At 34.1% G+C, this 23,806-nt stretch overlaps 1 protein-coding gene across 1 annotated transcript in view; it reads right to left on the reverse strand.

Moving 5' to 3' along the window:
- TMEM135 (transmembrane protein 135) overlaps window positions 1-23,806 on the reverse strand; it is a 360,541-nt gene that overhangs the window by 125,662 nt on the left and 211,073 nt on the right. The gene's annotated exons all lie outside the window — the stretch shown is intronic.

Raw genomic sequence — 23,806 nt, forward strand, 5'->3', positions numbered from 1 at the left:
CCAGGAAACATTGCCATGTGTCTTGCCATGTGACAAACTAAGAACTAAGGGTCACCAGCAGCCAGTACCTGAACCATGCACAAATAAATTCCTACTGTTTAAGCCAAACTACTGCACTGTATTTGCTTGAGCAGCTCAGAAAACTATAATAGTACATCTCTCCATTTATTTACATCTTAATTAATTACTCTCAGCAGTGTTTTGTAGTTTTTAGCGTATTGGTCTTTCACATCTTTTTCACACTATCCTTAAGTTTTTCACATTTTTGATGCTACTATAAATTCTATTGTGTATTTAACTTCAATTTGATAGTTTGTTGCTTGTACACAGAAATACAATTTTTTATACTGATCTATATAGTAGATAGTTCTAGCAGCATTGTAAGTTCTTCAGATTTTTTTACATAGTTTCATTTCTTTTGTCATTTAAATATGGACATCTTTTATTTTTCTTTCTTGACTTATTACACTGGCTATCATTTTCAAGACAATGTTAGGTTTTATAGGTTTTATACACACTGAATTATACTCATTTTCAAGCGTAATCATGTATTTCTGGGAGAAACCACAGTTGGTCATGATATATTATCTTTTTCATTTATTGTTGAATTCAATTTGTTAAAAATTGTTTAATAATTTTTGTATCTGTGTTCAAGAACAGTGTTGGTTTTTTTGTTTTATATTCTTTTTTCTCATAATGTCTTTTACCTGATTTTTCTATGAATGTAACTAATCTTACAGAATGAAGTGGAAAGAATTCCCTTATTTTTATATTTTTGTAACATCTATATAGAATTTGTATTATTTCTTCCTAAAATATCTCATATAATTTATCGGTGAAAACTTGTGAGCCTATAATTCTTCTCTATGGGAAAACTTTTTAATACAAATTCATTTTCTTTAACAGATACAGGGTTATTCACATTATCTATTTATTCTCTAGTCAGCTTTAGTAATTTGTATCTTTCAAGGACTTTGTGTCTTTCACCTAACTTATTTATAATATATATATATAATACTATAATATTCTCATACTGTCATTTTAATATCTATAGAATCTGCAGTGATGTCCCCTTTCTCATTTCTAAATATTGGTCATTTGTGCCATCTCTCTTTCATTTCATTCCATTCCATATACTTTCTAATTTTGCTTTTGCTTTCTTCTGTGACCCATGAGTTATTTGGAAGTGTGTTATTTAGTTTCCAAATACTGAGAAATTTTTCAAAGGACTTTCTCTTATTGAGTTCTTATTTTATTGTATTATAGTCAAAAATACTTTTTTATGATTTAATTACTTTTAATTTACCAAAACGTTTACACCCCAGAATGTATTCCACTTTGGTAAGTAGTCCATGTGTATTTCATGTGCATCTGCTATTGCTGGAAGGAGTGTTCTATAAATGTCAGTTAGGTCAAATTGGTTGACAGTATTGTTCAAATCTTCTACATCATTAGTGATTACTTATTTAATCAATTACACTAATCAGTAATCAGCTAAGTACTTTGCTCTCTAACCTTCTATTCTTTGAGTTCTTTTGGCATGTTCTCCCAATACTCTCACTTTTGCTTCCTCAACTCAGAAAATCCACTGGGCTCTGTCTGAGTGCCACCGTTTTTTGCTCCATGTCCTGAAAACTCTCTCAGGAAGTAAGCTCAGGTAATCAAAGGCTTACTTCATTTGCTTCCCATCTCTCAGGGGTCACTATCCTCAACTGTCAGGATCTTACAAACCATTGTTTCATATGTTTTGTTCACTTTTTGGTTGTTTTGATTGTGAAGATAAATCCAATCACAGTTATGTAGGCTGTTAATATAAATTTAAAATAATTACAATTAAATAAAACTAAAATTTAGTTCCTCATTCACACTAGCCATATTTCAAGTAATCAATAGCTACATGTGGTAGTGGATAGCATAATGACCAGAACAGATACAGAATGTCTCCATCATTGCAACAAGTTCCATTGGACATTCCTAGTTAGTGAATAGCATTTTCACTGAACATGATAGCATTTTAACTTTGGCTGTAAGATGTATGTCTGTATATGCATATACTTTACATACATATACTTCACATGTATAAGTTGATACACTAAAATAACGATCACATCATTTAATCTGCCCATTTGTAAAAATAATACTACTTATTACATATGCTATAAGGATAAAATGAGATAATTTACATAAAGCCTAATAGTGTAACTTATAACAAGAAATAAATTCTCTGTAATTCTCTATTTCATACCCACTACACACTATAATTAAACAAGATAAATAATTTTGAAACTATTCCAAACATAATGAATGCCATGCTACATCATAAACTTCAAAAACATTATGCTAAGTGAAAGAAAGACACAAATGATCACATATTAGATGAATGTTGCATGACACCATTTATATGAAATGCCCCTACTAGGCTTTCTATTGACAGAAAGTAGAATAGTGAATGCATAAGGCTGATGATGGTTAAGGAGTAATGGAGAACAATGGCTAGGGGTTACAAGGTTTCTTTTGGGGGTGATTAAAGGCTCTAAAATCAGATTGTAATAATGATTGCCCAACTGTGTAACTATACTAAAAAAACATGAAACAGTATACTTTAAACTGGTGAATAATATAATATATAAATTATATATCAAAACCAAAGCTGTTAAAAAAAAACTGTACATGATAAAAACAAAAAGCCAAACCAAATAACAAAAATATAAGGAAAAGAAAATTTCCTTCTCTCCAAGACCACTGGTCTACTATCTGGGTAGAATTTTTTATGCATGTGTACTCAGATAATACTTAAAAAAGACATTGTTCTACATTTTCGTTTTCAATTTTAAACATACACACACACACACATATACATGGAAATGCAGACATTTATTAAACAATCTCCTATTAATATTTAGTGTTTATAGTCATTCTGCCATTATAATGATTCAATAAATACTTTTGAATACCAAACTATTCTTCGTAAATACATGCACCTAGGTAATTCTTAGAACTGGACTTACTGCATGAAGGGACACGTGCATTTTTTATTTTGACTACTAGTATCAAGTTGCCCTTCAGGAAAGCTATACTAATATACAATCCCACCAATCGTGCATGAAAGTAGCTAACTCCTTACATTATTTCCCCATATCTATAAAAACTGTGAACTATCAAATTGTTTTATCCTTCACAATCTGATCAGTGAAACAAAAAGATATCTCATAGTGTAACTGCATTCTTCTTATGAGTAAAATAGCCTCCACAAGCCTTATCTCCTCCCACTTTGGTCAGTTAAACTGCCTTTTCATATTCTTTGGCTATTTTTGGTTTGAGTTGCTGGTCTTTGAGGAACCATTTTGTTATTGAAACTGAACGCACAAATGAAAACATGTAATTAATTTTATTATTCTTTTTGCACCAAAAATATGGATGGTTAAATAAAAATCATCATAAAATGTAAATCCCATAACGTACAAACCAGAAAAGGCTTTTAAGCCAAGAGGGTACAGAAAGTATAAAAATAATGTGAAAAAGTTCATTCTGCTGAACAGTTCATTCCACTGTTCTGTGTGGAAAGACTCTGCAGGAAGTGACAGATTTATAATGCATTGCTTCCTGCTATAGAGCTTACAAGTAACTTTCAGGAAAAACTGCACTATTGCTGTCATTACTATATCATGTAAAATTATATGAAAACTATAACTCTCAAGGCACTAACAAAGAAACAAAACCACAATATATGAATACTTCTAAAGCCTTAAAATAAGAGAAATACAAGATGAACAAAAAATAAAAATAAAAAATGAGAAATATAAAAAAATGTGAATATGGCCCGGTAAAGAAATCTATTTTTACCTTCTAAGCCTCAAAATGGTTAAAAAACTATCTTCAGATCATTTTGAAAATCTAAAATAGACCTGAACAGATGGTACATTTAACTACTTCCTACCACAGAACTCTTCAGCTTTACTTTAACAAACTCAATTAAATGTCCCTGATCACAGTGCCTTGACAAATTCTGCCTGAGTGTGTCCACAGACAATGATACCTTTCGCTGCCTTACCTTCTTCACTCAGCAAGCCTTTTTCCCCTACATATTCATTAAACCCTCTTCCTTCCATTGTTCTAATAAATACTGAAACCTCATCTCTCCTTTCTGGAAAAGAAGCAATATGCATTTTGCTTTCTAATTTTTAAAATGTTGGTATAATTCTAATCTCACATAACGTACAGTCCATTTTTCACTCAGTTCCTTTGTTTTGGATTACATGCTTTATTCAGGGGTTTTTTTCTTAATTTTCCATATCTTGACAAAACAAAACACCACAAAAGTACAGTTTATAGGAATTTAAGGCCACAAATGCTAAAAGTAGGAATAAGAAAGAAGTCCAAGGTCTCCAGATTAAGACTGTGAACCTGAGCAAATAATTTCCATTCTTTGAGCTTTATCATCTGTAAAAAGAAGTTATTTGTCTAAGATCTTTCAAAACTCTGAAATTCTATGATTCCATGGAACATTTTTCCCAAATGTATATTACTTCAACACAAACTGTTATTACTATATAATAAGACAAATCTCAGAATTTATGTATTTATTATATAAATACAATTTTTTTTAATTGAATTGAGTGTAAGGAATTAAATTAAATATGCAAAAAGCTTGAGCCTAGTCTCTTCCTTGCAGGGCTCACCTTTCTTGATTTATACCTCACAGTTAGGAAACAAACAGCTGGCAACATATTAACCTTGAAATCTTTCAGTTGTAGAAATAGCATTAGATAGTGGTCAGGAAGTACAGCCTATATGAAATCCTGTTCTTTTATGGTAAGGAGTTAAGCTGTATCTTGTATCTTATAACAATCACACAATTTAAAATATCTTGTCTCCTGTAACAATTACCGCAATTTAAAGTATTACACTTGAAAATTTCAACGCTCAGTAATCTGTACAAGCTGCAAGTTAACAATCCTAAATACAATAAAATTCCAGTTCTGCTGGCAGATTTTTAAAAAACAAACAATTTAAAAATAACTTAACTGAAGGATTATAGAAAACAGTTTATATATGGGGAAAAAAACAGTTTTTATTAAGAGTAAAAAAATTAATGGTCAAGTGAAAATCAAGATGTAAATTCATTCACTGGACAAAACACTCATTGAAAGTATACTCAGAACTGGGACTATAAAAGCCAATTGGAAAAGAGGGGGAGAATGATCAGAGGTGATGGTGGAGTTATACAGAGAAGCAGGGCTTAACAAATGAGTATGACTGCTGAATCATTATATTTATATTTCTTTTAGTTTCCATTATCCCACAGCAGCTAGAAGTAAAAACCTAAAATTACAGAAATGTAATTCATACTGAACTCTGAAATTTGTTCTACAATTAATTGTTATGATTTACTTTGAAATGTACTGCTTTTTGCATATATGTTATTTTTTACAAAAAAATCAACTGTGATGATAAATGCAGAGCTAGATGATGATATAGGGAACCATTGACTGTACACTTTGGATGATTACATGGTATGTAAACATATAACACATATCAATAAAAAATTAAAAAGAAAGATCATGGGGGGGCTCAAATGCAAAACTACAGGAATGTGGATTGTATCCTATATACTAAAAGGGAAACTACCAACTAGCTACATGGAATTTGCAATGCAGCAATATTTCTTTGTTTCATTCTACACTCAAGTGGCCACCTGACAACAGGGCTGAAAATGTCAAACTACAAGTTTTGCAAGGAGTATGGGATGTTTGGGGTTGGGTTTCTTTTATGTTTTTGTTTTTGGAGTTATGAAAACGTTCTAAAATTGATTGTGGCAATGAATTCATAACTAAGAGATGATACTATGAGCCATTGGTCATGTACGCTGGATGGATTGTATGGTGTGTGACTATATCTCAATAAAATTGCATTAAAAATGAAAAAAAAAAAAAAGATTAAGAAGAATGGTCATGGGAGAAGATGGCGGCTTAGTAAGACTCGCAGATCTTAAGTTTCTCCTCCAGGACAGCTACTAGGGGAGTAGAAACGATACAGAACAGCTCCCAAAGCCACGACAGAGATAAAAAAGACAGCGTACCCCATCCTGGAACGGCTGGCTGGCTGAGAGAACCCGCTCTGGTGAGATCGCCTAGGGGCGCGGGCTTCACCGGGCGGGGCGGCAAGAGGCCAGAGTCACTCCCTTCCCCCTTCCCGGGCCGGCTGGGAGAATTGGACAGGCGGTCCCCTCAAACCGCGGCGGCTGGCGCCCACACCACGCACGGCCCCCCGGACCAACTGAGAGAATTGGATCGGAAATCCCCAGGCCGCGGAGAACGGTGACGGGGGGGGGCCCTTCCAAACCCGTGACTCCCCGGGAACGTGCACTCTCCCGGGCGGGCCGCTGCAGCTGGCACCCTCCCGCCACCGGGCTGACTAGGAAATTCGGACGGGCGCTTTCCCGGGCTGCGGCGGCTAGCGACCCTCCCCGCGTTCAGACCCCAGGCCGACTGGCACTCTTTCAAGCCACTCCGGCTAGCGAACCTCCCAGACGGCGAGAGTTTTCCAAAGTTAAAGGACCCACAGCACCTTTTACTGGTGGGACCCGCAGAAAAACGTGTGCCATGAGCGCCACCTACTGAGCACGATAAGAAAAACTGAACCCAGAGATTTCACAGAAAAATCTTACACCCTTGTTGGGTCCGACACCCAGGGAAATCTGACTAAATGCCCAGACGCCAGCAGCAGAAGATAACAGTCCATGCTCAGAAGATTGAGAATATGGCCGAGTCAAAGGAACAAACCAATAGTTCAAATGAGATACAGGAGCTGAGACAACTAATGCTGAATATACGAACAGAAATGGAAAACCTCTTCAAAACTGAAATCGATAAATTGAGGGAGGACATGAAGAGGACATGGGCTGAACATAAAGAAGAAATAGAAAAACTGAAAAAACAAATCACAGAACTTATGGAAGTGAAGGATAAAGTAGAACAGATGGAAAAAACAATGGATACCTACAATGATAGATTTAAAGAGACAGATGATAGAATTAGTGATTTGGAGGATACAACATCTGAATTCCAAAAAGAAACAGAAACTATCAGGAAAAGAATGGAAAAATTTGAACAGGGTATCAGGGAACTCAAGGACAATATGAACCGCACAAATATACGTGTTGTGGGTGTCCCAGAAGGAGAAGAGAAGGGAAAAGGAGGAGAAAAACTAATGGAAGAAATTATCACTGAAAATTTCCCAACTCTTATGAAAGACCTAAAATTACAGATCCAAGAAGTGCAGCGCACGCCAAAGAGATTAGACCCAAATAGGCGTTCCCCAAGACACTTATTAGTTAGAATGTCAGAGGTCAAAGAGAAAGAGAGGATCTTGAAAGCAGTGAGAGAGAAGCAATCCATCACATACAAGGGAAACCCAATAAGACTATGTGTAGATTTCGCAGCAGAAACCATAGAAGCTAGAAGACAGTGGGATGATATATTTAAGTTACTAAAAGAGAAAAACTGTCAACCAAGACTCCTATATCCAGCAAAATTGTCCTTCAAAAATGAGGGAGAAATTAAAACATTCTCAGACAAAAAGTCACTGAGAGAATTTGTGACCAAGAGACCAGCTCTGCAAGAAATACTAAAGGGAGCACTAGAGTCAGATACAAAAAGACAGAAGAGAGAGATATGGCGAAGAGTGTAGAAAGAAGGAAAGTCAGATATGATATATATAATACAAAAGACAAAATGGTAGAGGAAAATATTATCCAAACAGTAATAACTCTAAATGTTAATGGACTGAATTCCCCAATCAAAAGACATAGACTGGCAGAATGGATTAAAAAACAGGATCCTTCTATATGCTGTCTACAGGAAATGCATCTTAGACCCAAAGATAAATATAGGTTGAAAGTGAGAGGTTGGGAAAAGATATTTCATGCAAATAACAACCAGAAAAGACAACCCTGAAAAATCCACAACAAAACTACTAGAGCTAATAAATGAGTACAGCAAAGTAGCAGGTTACAAGATCAACATTCAAAAATCTGTAGCATTTCTATACACTAGCAATGAACAAGCGGAGGGGGAAATCAAGAAACGAATCCCATTTACAATTGCAACTAAAAGAATAAAATACCTAGGAATAAATTTAACTAAAGAGACAAAAAACCTATATAAAGAAAACTACAAAAAACTGCTAAAAGAAATCACAGAAGACCTAAACGGATGGAAGGGCATACCGTGTTCATGGATTGGAAGACTAAATATAGTTAAGATGTCAATCCTACCTAAATTGATTTACAGATTCAATGCAATACCAATCAAAATCCCAACAACTTATTTTTCAGAAATAGAAAAACCAATAAGCAAATTTATCTGGAAGGGCAGGGTGCCCCGAATTGCTAAAAACATCTTGAGGAAAAAAAACGAAGCTGGAGGTCTTGCACTGCCTGACTTTAAGGCATATTATGAAGCCACAGTGGTCAAAACAGCATGGTATTGGCATAAAGATAGATATATCGGCCAATGGAATCGAATAGAGTGCTCAGATATAGATCCTCTCATCTATGGACATTTGATCTTTGATGAGGCAGTCAAGCCAACTCACCTGGGACAGAACAGTCTCTTCAATAAATGGTGCCTAGAGAACTGGATATCCATTTGCAAAAGAATGAAAGAAGACCCATATCTCACACCCTACACAAAAGTTAACTCAAAATGGATCAAAGATCTAAACATTAGGTCTAAGACCATAAAACAGTTAGAGGAAAATGTAGGGAGATATCTTATGAATCTTACAATTGGAGGCGGTTTTATGGACCTTAAACCTAAAGCAAGAGCACTGAAGAAGGAAATAAATAAATGGGAACTCCTCAAAATTAAACAGTTTTGTGCATCAAAGAACTTCATCAAGAAAGTAGAAAGACAGCCTACACAATGGGAATCAATATTTGGAAACGACATATCAGATAAAGGTCTAGTATCCAGAATTTATAATGAGATTGTTCAACTCAACAACAAAAAGACAGCCAACCCAATTACAAAATGGGAAAAAGACTTGAATAGACACCTCTCAGAGGAGGAAATACAAATGGCCAAAAGGCACATGAAGAGATGCTCAATGTCCCTGGCCATTAGAGAAATGCAAATCAAAACCACAATGAGATATCATCTCACACCCACCAGAATGGCCATTATCAACAAAACAGAAAATGACAAGTGCTGGAGAGGATGCGGAGAAAGAGGCACACTTATCCACTGTTGGTGGGAATGTCAAATGGTGCAACCACTGTGGAAGGCAGTTTGGCGGTTCCTCAAAAAGCTGAATATAGAATTGCCATACGACCCAGCAATACCATTGCTGGGAATCTACTCAAAGGAATTAAGGGCAAAAACTCAAACGGACATTTGCACACCAATGTTTATAGCAGCGTTATTTACAATTGCAAAGAGATGGAAACAGCCAAAATGTCCATCAACAGACGAGTGGCTAAACAAACTGTGGTATATACATACGATGGAATATTATGCAGCTTTAAGGCAGGATAAACATATGAAGCATGTAATAACATGGATGGACCTAGAGAACATTATGCTGAGTGAGACTAGCCAAAAACTAAAGGACAAATACTGTATGGTCCCAATGATGTGAATCGACACTCAAGAATAAACTTGGAATATGTCATTGGTAACAGAGTTCAGCAGGAGTTAGAAACAGGGTAAGATAATGGGTAATTGGAGCTGATGGGGTACAGACTGTGCAATAGGACTAGATACAAAAACTCAAAAATGGACAGCACAATAATACCTAATTGTAAAGTAATCATGCTAAAACACTGAATGAAGCTGCATCCGAGCTATAGGTTTTTGTTTTGTTTTGTTTTGTTCTTACTATTATTACTTTTATTTTTTTTTCTCTATATTAACATTCTATATCTTTTTCGGTTATATTGCTAGTTCTTCTAAATCAATGCAAATGTACTAAGAAACGATGATCATGCATCTATGTGATGATGTTAAGAATTACTGATTGCATATGTAGAATGGTATGATTTCTAAAAAAAAAAAAAAAAAATGGACAGCACAATACTACCTAATTGTAATGTAATTATTTTAAAACACTGAATGAAGCTGCATCTGAGCTACAGTTTTTTTTTCTTATATATTTTTGTATTTTTTATTTTTATTTTTATTTTTTCTCTATATTATCATTTTATTTCTTTTTCTGTTGTCTTGCTATTTCTTTTTCTAAATCGATGCATATGTACTAAGAAATGATGATCATACATCTATGTGATGATATTAAGAATTACTGATTGCATATGTAGAATGGAATGATTTCTAAATGTTGTGTTAGTTAATTTTTTTTAATTAATAGAAAAAAAAACCAATTGGCTATCATTGTCAAACACTCAGAGCACTTAATTCACATCTCTATCATTATCATGTGAAAGAACTGCAGTTTATTCTAAGTAAATGCTAGCCAATCACTTACATTTGAAAGTTACTGAGACATTCAGCTGCTTTATTTCTTTGCCATACATTTAACTGGTCATTAAAAGTTATTAAATATGCAATTTAAAACAACAAAAAAGAAAGGAAATATATGTGAAAAAGAAGGGTGAAAAGCTAAAAAGGACCAAAAATGGGAGAGTTTAAAGACAGAAAGTTAGTGAAAGTAAACCAAGAAAATAAAAGGGACAAGAGATCATGGAGACAGAGGATAGTATAGGAATAAAATAATAATAAAAATAAGCTATTACTTATTAAATGCCAACAGTGTGCCAGGCAGTGTACTATGTATAGGATATTTTTAAAATATTATCTCTAAATCTCACAAAAGCTCTTCAATGTAAGTTTTTATCACCTCCATTTTACAGATGAAGCAACCGGGCTGATTCAGTAGATACTTGTCTAAAATCACAGAACTTTTGAGTGGCTGAATTAAGGTTCAAACTTAGTACAGTTTAATTTCAAATCTGAGGCTCTGTTAATTATATCCTTACTTCTAAAAAATGTCATATTCTTTAATAAGTGGTTACAGTGCTTTCAAGGTAAAAAGGATCCCCATAATGCTTCCAAAATTTTTTTAAAACCAGTATCTGGCATTTATAAAAAGGGAAGAGGGATAGAATCTTTCTTTCACAGTCAGCATAATAATAATTAAAATAGTAGTAACAACATCAAATGCTGATATTGAATGTACACAGTATTTCATTAATTGTATTAAATTCTTGACATGCATCCCCTTATGTAATCCTCAAAATAATCCTGCAATTAAGGAATCAGTATTCCCCACTTGATAAATGAGGTTTGGAGAGACAAAGATAATTAAGTAATACAGCCAAGTATTGAAACCAGGTATGATTCCAAAGCTCATGGATTGTCAAGGATTTCTCCAAAAACTCCCATTAAAGCAGTCACTGTGGAAGTAAATTCAGTTAGAATTATTATATAACCCAGTAATCTCATTTTTAGTTATATACCCAAAAGACCTGAAAGCAGGGACTCGAACAGATACTTGCTCACTGATATCTATAACAGCATTCATTATTCACAACAGCCAAAGGGTAAGAGCTACAAAAGTGTCCAACAGCAAATGAATGAATAAACAAAATGTGGTATAAAAATACAGTAGAATGTTCTTCAGCTGTAATAAGGAAATAAGTTCTGATGCATGCAAAAACATGAATGAACCTTGAAAACATCAGGCTAAGTGAAATATGCTAGACACAAAAGAACAAATATTATATGATCTTCCTATATGAAATAATGAAAATATACAAATTCTCATTATTTCGTATCAGTGAGATTCTGGTTTCTGACTAGAAACTAAAATCTAAGGTTAGCAGGGGCAGAAGTGGGTGTAGGTAATAGGGGAAGGAGAGGATGGGGAGTTAATGCTTAATTGGTACAGGGTTTCTCTTTGGGGTATTGGAAATGTTTTGGTAATTGACGGTGGTGATGGTAGCACAACATTATGAATGTAATTACCACCACTGAAGTGTTTATTTGAAAGGCTTGAAATGTAAAATTTTAGCTTATACATACATTACCAGAATAAAATTTTTGAAAATCATAGAACTATTATAACACAAAGGATGAACCCTAATGGAAACTAGGGACTATAGCTAATAGTCTAATTACAATAAGTTTGTTTCATCACTCATAACAAAGGTATTACACCAATGCAAAATATCAATAATAGGGAAAACTGTGTGTGTTTCCGGGGTGGGGGGGTGGATGGAAACTGAAACTGTGTTTTCTACATGATTTTTCCATAGATCTAGAACTACTTTAATTTTTAAAAAACGGAAAAAAAACTTTCACTAATGAACAGCTTAAAACTAAAAAACAAACAAACAAACAGCTTTCACAAATATCCTCAATTTAATTAGGAAACACCTACTATGTTTCATGTGTAGTAGGTAAAACAAAAGAATAAATTAAGACGTAGTCTCTGGGTCAAGAACTCACTATTTAAATACATAATGAACCAGCTTTAAGAAAATTCCATAATCCTTAAAACTTCTATAACATATTTATTCTAGTAAAAAAAAAAAAAGCAGATCTAAGAAATTTGCTCTTTAAATTTCCAAAATAACTAGTCCTAAGATTATAATCAATACCGGAAAACCCCAATTGTTTATAAATGAAGTGAAACAAGAGGGTTATTAACTTGGGTCAGTTTTCTAATATGTCTATGTAACTATGTATAGAACCATTCTTTTATCCCCCTGCTAATCCAAATAAAACAAAACAAAAACACTTCACCTGCTATTCAGTCGACAGAGGAGAAGGTGGAGGTATATGAACTCAGAGCAAAGCTAAAGCTGAAAAAATATTGTGTTTTCAGCAGAGCAAAGCGAAGGGTCACCTAAATGAAGACTCATTGCTATAAATAGACAATTTGTAGAAAGCCTGAGCAATTTTCATCCAAAAGGTGGTATTCCCATTAACCTCAAATAAGAATGAGAACCAGACTTAGGTTGATAAAATGCTTTTCCCTGAGAGATATTACAAAAATAAATAAGAGCTTCTAGGTGACCTTAGGGAGGTCACAGCAGAGCCACATACAACTAACACATACCAGTATAACAATTCACGAGATCTTTATCATTCAATAAAGCCTAAAAAAGCCACGACAGTAAGGACTATAGTACTTCTAACTAAGACATCCAATAAGAAAACACTCCCTCACCACTTCAGCAAACCATGTTAGGAAGTAAACAAAATATCAACAACTACCCTTCAGCTGAATTTTACAAATTTTTAGGTGTTCATTGATAGACAACTCAATCTCAATACAGAATCCACAAAGAAACAGCATTCAAAATAAAGGATATAAATTCTCTTTACTGTTGAGCATATGGGTATTCTAGCCATGTATTAGTATACCAGTTCGTCAGTTCTCCTAAATGGTGTGCCCTGTGCCCACACCCAAACCATCTGCCAATTCCTTGGGGATCTGCTCATCCCAGAATTCATTTGGACAAAATTCTTCCTTGATTAGGCATAGTATCAGTCATTTTCTGGCATGGTCCTGACCATTTGCATTAAGCTACAGATTCTTCTCTCCAACCTCAGTTTCCACTGACAACCATTTCTTCAGGCAGGAAAGGTCCTGAACTAATGTTTTATTCTGTTTTCCCAATGAACATTAAAGAAATCTTAAAGCACAATGAAAGTAGGCATTATTCCTACTTAAAAAATCAAGAATAATGAATCTTTGAATTCTGAATCAGAAGAACTGTGGAAGTAATTCTCAATTCAATAGGACCTATGTAACTTAGAAATCAGAATTTAAGCAATGATTTTGAACACTGAATCATTACATAGATAATCCTTTTAGCTTTCTGGTATATTGAAGAAGACAGAGGAAAATACCTGAAATCTCTAAATTGTATTCCAGCTGCCTTGATCTCTGATAATGATTGTATAGCCTTTATCTTTTAGCCCTGTTCTTGTAAAATCCTTGTGACTAAACTTCATTTGTATCTAGTTATCCAGTTCTTCAACTTTAGAGTCTTGTTATCACTAAAGATAGCCCCTAATGTTTATTAATGAAGGGTCTTGGGTTAGCACAGACTAATCCACCCCAAATTCAAAGTTATCTTGATAACTAAGATTGGAGCTAACCAAAATGGGTCCATCTGACATGTACAGTACCTTAAAATTTAACCTACAAGTCATTATACCTCATTTTACCATTTTCTTACTTATGTTCTATGACTAAGCACGTAATAACCTGTGCATGCTCAATAATTAGATCACCTCTAATTATATCATCTGGGGCCACTGAATTCATTACCTTAAACACTGCCCATCTTTTTCTCTAACAAAACTAGTAAAATTACTACAGTTCTGGGAGATAGATTTTGGGCCCATAGGCCATCTGCTCTCCTACTACATGCCTAGTTAAAAAATCTTTCTCTCTTTGAAACCCCGTGTCTCAGGAATTGGTTATGGAGAACACCATGCGAAAGAATTCACAGTCTTTGTCCAGTAACACCTAGACTTTTCAATGACATAATCTTCTAAAATTTAATCCACACACTTTCCAAATTTCTCATGCTAATTACACTAAAAAGCCACAATCTTTTCACTATACTGAATAATCTTAAGAAATCTTAATTTGGGCGGGCCACGGTGGCTCAGCAGGTAAGAATGCTTGCCTGCCATGCCCGAGGACCCAGGTTCGATTCCCAGTGCCTGCCCATGTGAAAAAAAAAAAAAAGAAATCTTAATTTTCTCTGCTTTCTTCCTCTTCCTCATCAGCAAGAAAGGCTCTGTATCTAGTTTACCATTAGGAGACAAAATGATATTAAAATACATAATTTTTGAAAGGCCTACAAAACTAGTTTAATGGTTTATAGTTAAGCAAATGGTAAAATAACAGAAAATTACCACTGACATTTTTTAAAACCAATTTTATGAATAACTGTTGGGTTTAGAACAATGAGAAGAAACTTAAATGCTTAACTCATCTTGTTTCTACTGAAAAATGGACTAACAGTATAACCTTTTAGAATTACATTAATTCATCAGATTTTGGTCATTAATTCATTCGTTAAACAAATTCCCTGAACTCTTAACTCAAAATAATGTACCTACAATTCTGAGCACATATTGCCTAAGAGATCTAACAGAACTAGAATGTAAAATGTGAACTTCATATGGTAGGTTAGTCCATCAGTCATGTTCACAACCCGATAATCATATACTCCAACAGAAATTGTCATAGAAGAAGAAATAAGCTTTATTTTTTTCTTCTCATTTTTTCTCAACAAGATATCACTAAAAGGCATGGGAATGATTGTACAAAAGTTTCCTCAAACTTTCCCGCAATAGCATTCTTAAGGATGTCACAGCCTTTTTTTTTTTTTTTTTTTGTATTTTAACTTACTTCTCCCATGTCATTTTATGAACACATTCATATTAATTTTTATTAAAAACTAACAATACCATGAGTGCATGAGTGGTTCAGAAGTAGAATGCTCACCTTCCATGCAGAAGACCTGGGTTCGATTCCCAGACCATGCAACCCCCCAAAAAATAAAAAAAAATAACAATACCGTGAATGGAAACTTATTCTAGGTCATATTTCAGTGTAGTATCTTGAAATCTGAGCATAGATTTCATGGCTAAGAACAAAAGAATCACTCACTTTTTAAAATTATAGACTTATTTGTTTCTCTAATTCAATGTCCACATTTTTCCATCTACTTTTAAACATATCCTACAGTTCAGGAAGCTAAAGCCTTTTTGAAATGAAATCCTACAAATCCTAACATATTAAAAAAACCTCACTGGAATATTTTTAAAATACTGTGTCTAAATACCACTGTTATCTCCACCCAAGAAATATGAATGAGATGAATAAGCAGAATCTTAGTATACCAGTCAAATAGAACAACTCAATATTGTCGTGCTGTGAAGATGATTAGAAGTGAAATAGAATAATAATTGCACAAATAAGTCCTCTCAACACAAAAAAAACTTTGCAAATGATACAAATGACTTGGTTTTCTAAATTTTTCAAAATTTAATTAGTAACAATAAACTAGACTAATTAGGGGTAAAACTTCTGAATGTAATCTTTTTAGTGTATCAAATATAGAGCATGACAAAGATGAGGTATGTGTGCATGTTAGCCAGGATTTTCATGTGGAAATTCTGTCTATAACACAGAAATAGTCTAGTTAATATTTCAATAGGAAATGCCCCTAAGGAAAGCAGGTGGTTCCTGGCATATATTGTGTCAGTGTCTGAGCTATCCTAAGCATACATGCCTTCATCTTAAACAAGTTAGAATCCAAAGCAAAAATTGACATTTGTCAAAGGATGATTCTATTTTTAAGAAAAGAGGATAAAATAATCAGCTGATAATGAAAGTGAAACATTATGATATTGGTAATTACTCAGCTGCAAAACTTTCATTAGACTGCCATGCCGGGCACCCAGGTTCAATTCCCTGAGCCTGCCCATGCCAAAAAAAACAAAAACAAAAACGAAATTTTCATTAGAACCTAGACCATACAGGCATTGAGGCCTACATGAGCAAAGAATAAATTCCCTAATTAGATATGCCCACTCAAGAGTAAAACATAAATAACTAGAAGAAAAGTTTCCCCATTAGGTATAACAATATGGTGACACAAGTCTCATTTTGGATTGATATGTCACTAAACTACAAAAAACAAAATCAGAGTAGTTTCTCAACTAAACTTCAACAAAAAGCTATTGTCTGATATTCCATTTCAATATACATGTAAATAAAACTGATGGTCATTTAAATATTTAATATTTTTGCCTATGTTATATAAATTAATATGGTTTCAAAGAACAGATAAACAGATTTCTGCCCCATTTTCTCTAAAGCATGTGTAAAGACAAATATTAATCCCATATATGTAGTACACCAGATCAAACAGGTTTAATTTAAAATACCAGTCTCAATGATTTACGCAAACAATGTACTTTAACTTCAATTATTATTTCATTCTTCTTTTATCAAAAAATACAAGATTTTTTTGTGTTGTATAAATAAATGTATTTACTTTAAAACACATTGTAAGGTAGTCATAAAAGTTAACATTGTAATACATATGCTCAGCTAAATTAACATGAAATATGATCAGACTCACTTTCTACAATTCCAAAGCCCATATTTTTAAAATTACTACATCAGAGTTTATGAACAGGGGTTCAAAGATCCAAAAGAGACCTATGGATGGATTTCAGCATTCTTCTAATCCTCAAAAAACTGTGTATAGAAATGTGTGTAATTGTGCATATTTATTAATTTTTCTGCATTCCTTTGCCTTTCATCAGATTTTCAAAGACATCCATAGCCTGCAAAAGTTAAATGATCACTATCCAAGTGATTGCGGGCCATTTACAATAATAATTTCTGGTAATAAAATGCTTCCAGTGACACTGTAGTAATGGACTGTTAGCTACCAATTAGCATGTGCTAAAGCATGTAAATATTTCTAAAGTCATCTTTGAATTTTTTATTTAAATAATTTTGAATATGTTAGATAAGAATCACATTAAGTCTTGGTTTAGAAAAGAATATATTCATGTTTTGTGTAAAGGACAACATGCAAATTATATAGGCCTGTGAGAGCAGACAGCTGGTAATCTTGAAAGGCTCTAGTGGGATCTCCATGAATCATTGGGGCAGGAGAAGAGATTTAAGCATTATCTTCAATATCCTCAAAGAGTTCTAAATCACTATCAGTTGGTATATTTAGTTTAAGCAAAAGTTAAGACAGTTTTCTAGGTAACAGAGAACAGGATAATAAGAAATAGGGCCCAAGGGAGCTAAGCCTGATGAGAGCAAGGATCATTAGAAAGGACAGGCCCAGAAGGGCAGCACAGAGGCACACCCTACTGAATATGATGATGTAACTGAATACAGCAAGAAGTTCCTAAAAATTATTGTTTCCTATTTACACCTCTGCCTAAGGCCAGCATTAGCTGGATTAATTTACTTCAGGTCCAGTATTAGTCTTAAAGATTAAATGGAATCCCGTCTATGTTTCCAACACACTCAGCCCAATCCATAGAGTTTCTCAACCTCAGCACTAGTGACATTTAGAGGTGGATAATTCTCGGTTAAGGAGCTTTTGCTTTTTTGTGCATTGTAGGATGTTTAGCAGTACTCTGACCCCTACCCACTAGGTGCCGGTACACTCTACTCCCAACTCTCATGCCTCCAATAGTTAAAACAACCAAAAATATTTCCAAGCATTCCCAAATATCTCTTGGAGGGAGAGCAAAATCACCCCCAATAGGAAGCTACAGCCATAGAGGAAATATAGAGAGTCTTTAACACTCACATAATCTTAAGTATTGAACTATCTAATTTACCCCCTTCTCTGCTACATGAATCTTTTCTGCAGTGACCAAAGGTCACTGTCAAACTTTTGCTTAAACATTTCTTGAACAGAAAATTCTCAACTTTATTAGGCAACCAAATTCATTTTTGACAGCTCTATTTGAAATTTCTCCTCATTAGTGCACTGAAAAATATCTTTCTCTAAATCATATTCAAAATTACTATTTTAATTCTTAGTTTCATGGAAAACTAATATCCTTTCCCAAAACATAAATATAACACATTGATAAATTTAGTCCTATGACTATAACACACTGATAATTCCTATTCCTTGATCTTTTTCAGGGTCTGAACTACAAGGAACATATAAACAATCTCAATCAACATTCAATATGCTCAATGAGCAATGAGTCACATAAACCACTCCATGGGGACATAGGGAAATTAGACTATCTCTGAGCTCCAGAAAGGTCCATGCCCAAGCCCATATATGCATTTACAACAATATATATAAAGCATTATTGGTTTTTTCACTTAAACTTTCATATCATTAAAAATGCACCAAATAATTCTTTGCATGACTTTTTCTTTTTCTCGCTATAAATAACAAATAAAATGCTATTGACTAAGATAAATTTTTTTTTTAAAGAAAAAGATTGGCTCCCAAATTGGTGTACTGAACCAATTTGAGGGAACTAATGCCTCCCTCAATATACTGAAAACTTTTTTATTGTGCTGTTTTACTATACTCATTGCTCACCAAGACATAAGCACTTAATTTTATACAATTTAGAATTTGGGATTTCTATGTTCTAGAATATGATTTAGAATATCAAGATATCACCTCACACCTATAAGAATGGTTGTTATTAAACAGACAGGAAAATATAAATGTTGGAGAGGGATGTGGAAAAATTAGAATATTTATTCACTGCTGGAGGGAATGTAATGGTATAGCTGCTGTGGAAGAGAGTTTGGTGGTTCCTAAGAAAACTAAATATTAAGGCACTGTGATCCAAATAGACATATTCCAAGACATTTACTAATCAGATTGTCAGATGTCAAAGAGAGAGAGAGAGAATTTTGAAAGCAGAAAGAAAAAAAGCAATCCATAGCATACAAGGGAAGTCCAATAAGACCATGTGTGGATTTCTCACCAGAAACTATGGAGGTAAGAAGGCAGTGATATCATTAATTTAAGATTCTAAAAGAGAAAAACTGCCAACCAGGAATTCTATATCCAGCAAAACTGTCCTTCAAAAATGTGGCAGCGGTTAAAATATTTTCAGAAAAAAAAATCTTTGAGAGAATTTTTGACTAAGAGATTGGTTCTGTAAGAAATACTAAAGGGAAGCATGACAGGCAGATAGGAAAAGGCAGGAGAGAGAGGTATGGAGAAGAGTATAGAAATGAAGACTATAAGTAAAGGTAAAAAGAAGGAAAATTAGATATTCTTGACCAAAAGGAAGAAGAGACATGAAACAAAATAAAATTTCAGTGGCTGAGAGATTTCAAACAGAGTCAAGAGGTCATTCTGGAGGTTATTCTTATGCAGTATATAGATACCCCTTTTCAGTTTTTGGTGTACTGGAATAGCTAAAGGGAAACACCTGAAATGGTTGAATCGTAATCTCATAGCCTTGATTCATAACATAGCATGACTTTTGCCACATTCTGTTGATCAAAGCAAGTCATAGGGCTAGTGTGGAGCTGAACTAGTCTCTATCCTTTTATAAGAGGAACAAAATAGCTAAGTCAGATTACAAAGGGGGTATGCATATAGGGATGGGAGAAATTGTGTTATGATAATATAACTATATAGCTTTTAAGGAGACACCATGTGATTATGAAAACCTTTTGACTGCCACTTATTTTATCCAGGGTATGGACAGATAAGTAAGAAAAATAAAGACAATAAACAAATAAATAATATGGAGAATGGAGTTATGTGATGTTTTGAGCATTCTTTTTCACTTCTCTTTTTATTTTTATTATTACTTTTTTGGAATAATGAAAATGTTCAAAAATCAAATGTGATGATGAATGCATGATATATGATGATATGTGAACCACTGATTGTACACTTTAGATGACTGTATGGTATATGAATAAGTATCTCAAGAAAATTCCATAAAAATAAAAAATAAATATTATTTTAAAGTCTCTGATAAAATCAAGGAACTTAAATTCCCCAATTAGAAAATATATTTTAGAAATGACTTAAGGTGAAAATATTTTTATAAGACCTTAAATCATTTATGTTTTTACTGTATAATCAAGCATACATATCCAAAATTCAGCTAGTCAAACCAACAAATTCAATTACCTATAATAGTGGTTTGTTTTTTTTACGATACACGGCCCAGGAATGGAACCTGGGTTTCCTGCATGGAAGGCAAGCATTCTACCACTGAACCACCTGTGCACCCTACAATAGTGGTTTTAAACTTGCCTTTTTTAAGCAAAGAAACTGTTTAAACAAAACCAAACCTGCAAAAATTATAAGTAAAAATAAATGAATATAGAAATGCTCTCCTTGAGGCAGGGCAATGTTCCCTGGAATACTGCTTTGTCTCCCATATCGTACTATACAGTCACTCTTGTGAGGTTCTGCAAAACTCTGGGAATATATATGTGAAGAATATCTTGGAAAACAGTGTCTTTACACATAGTAAAAATATGGTACAGTAAACTACTATACCCCTCCAACTATTTCTCTCCCTCCCTAAACAGCTCCCCTCCCCCCCAAAAATAAGGTACAAAGATACAAAAAAGAGATGCCACAACTGCCATTCACTTCATTTGTACTATAACATCTCAGGTCCTTTCTCAAAGTAAGTCTGTTCTTAGTTTACATAACATTCTGGGTTAAGCAGAACATTCAAGATGGGAGAGAAGGGGAGAGGGGGATGCAAGAGGGAGGCTTAAAAATAATAAAGTTACAGTTATAGAAAGCAAAGAAAAAGTATCTTACAATAGTAAGAAACTGATCACAACAATTTCTCCCATTCCTATATGCATATCCACTTTGTAATCTGACTTTGCTATTTTTGTTCCTCTTATAAAGAGATAGAGACTAGCTCTGCTCCAGACTAGCCCTGTGACTTGCTTTGACCAAAAGAATGTGGCAAAAGTCATGCTATGTTATTCTGGAGCCTAGGCTTTCACTTTCACCTCTTGGAACCTTGAGATCACTACATAATGAAGACTGAACCAGCCAATATGAGGATGAGAGACCATGAAAACACAGAAGGCCAGCCAAAACCAGCACATTAAGTGATGCTATCTAAGACCATGCAGCTCAATCGAGACGCCAAATGACTGTACCTGTGTGAGTGAGCCCAAGATACCTGTGTGAGTAAGCCCAAGAGACACTATACCCAGATCAAAATTGTTGATCCACAGAAACATTAGCAAATAAAATTGTTGATGTTTTGAAACAACTAAGTTTTGAGTAGTTCACTAAGCAACAATAGAGAAGCAAAACTCAATATAGTCACCTGGACATCATTTAGTGTAGGACAAAGAGACCTATCTAATTCGATAGGCCTTAACTGATAAATATTATGAAATTATATATTATTTCATATTAATAATTGTTATTAATAAAAGATTTGAAAAATGATTTAAAATTTTTAATGAATGCAAAACTTAAAATTTGGATTTTTGCATCACTGAATAATAATGAATTTTATTGGTACATAAAACTCAGTAAAAATCGTAAGTAGTACAATACAATTCTTTTGCATCTATATTTCATTATAAATTCCATACTTTTTTTTTTTTTTTTTTTTTTTTTTTTTCAGGAAAGACAGAGAGAAGGAAGGAAGGATAGAAGGAAGGAAGGAAGGAAGAAAGGGAAACATTTTTAAACATTTTCTTGTTTTATTGTATTCTGTTTCTCCGTTTTTGTTACATGGGCTGGGGCCGGGAATCGAACCGAGGTCCTCCGGCATAGCAGGCAAGCACTTTGCCCGCTGAGCCACCGCGGCCCGCCAAATTCCATACTTTTTAATGACTTAATACAAATGTATACTTTGTATGCTAATATATCTTTACCCTATTCTCTATTCAAAGCTTTGGCTGAAAAAGATCTTGTAACTAATCAATTGTTATAGCATCAGATACTGCATAAGTGAACCAATCACAGCTTCAGTCTTTCCTTCCCATAATAATGTTCCAGAGTGATGCAATGTAGGGAAAAAAGTTTTAAATGCTTAAAAAGAGACCATTTAATTACACAGACATTATAATTACTAGCATATATATAGCCTCATAATTTGTGTAGCCAAAAGAAAGTATATATTTTTAAAGTATTAAATAATGAGTTTGATCTACTCAGGAAATTTTAGTGAATTTTCCTTAAAGAAAACTCATTCACTAGGTGATCTACAGCATAATATATAAAGTTAACTTCCCAGTACATGTCTTCTGCAAATAACACTTCAGCATAAATACAGCCAGTCCTACCACTCGCTTCTCCTGTCCATGTATTTTACCAGGAAACTGTACTACACTTCTGCACTAGTAAAGAAGAACTGAGTGCATGGGAATTTGGGAAAAAAGGCTGGTTTTCACTGGCAAGGCATCTGAAGAAGATCACCTGGTGGTTGCACAGATCCATAACAGGACTACATTATATTGAGGATTCACTACAATCTAGAACATTAAACTAGGAAAAAAGTTATCACCCTTTTTGTGTTCTCAGAGAACTTCGGAATTAAGAAATTAAGATTAGAACAACATTAAAGACAGCAATAATTATAACTACTACTATAGTATAGCAATATCTAACAGTGCCTATTCATTCTTAATCAATTGGTCTCAAATCAAATGGAATGTTATGGTAAGGAAGCAGAATTTCTACTGCTAAATTAAATAGTTATAAGATATTTTTCAGCCAATGTTTTGAGTAGGATAATATGCATGTTACCAGCCAAAATGTGCCTTTAATTAGCTCATTTAAAAGTATATTCCAGGGTGGGCCATGATGGCTCAGCAGGCAGAGTTTTTGTCTGCCATACTGGAGACTCGGGTTCAATTCCCAGTGCCTGCCCAAGTGAAAAAAAAAAAAAAAAAAAAGGATGTTCTAGGGCAGTGCAACTGGTGGCTCTGTGGCAGAATTCTCGCTTGCCATGCTGAGACCTGGGTTTGATTCCTGGAGCCTGCCCATGCCAAAAACAAAAAAAAAAAAAGTATTTTCTAGGTTTTATATGTCCATAGCTGATTTACCTTTCAACACTAATGGAATATTCATTCCACACACTCATTTATTCCACAAAAATGCACTAAACACCTACAACCACATACGGTGGGAATACAGTAGAGAACAAAACAGATGCAGCACATACTAGTTTGGAGGCTTGAAAGTTGTTCCACTGCATGGACTCTAACAGTACCTATTCAGTATAACTGGAGTATAACTGGATACTGTTCTAACTGTTTTGTCATTTACTCTAGAGACAAAGTTCTC

This window comes from Tamandua tetradactyla, chromosome 8 (genome assembly GCF_023851605.1).
Source record: "Tamandua tetradactyla isolate mTamTet1 chromosome 8, mTamTet1.pri, whole genome shotgun sequence".
Classification (NCBI taxonomy): Eukaryota; Metazoa; Chordata; class Mammalia; order Pilosa; family Myrmecophagidae; genus Tamandua; species Tamandua tetradactyla.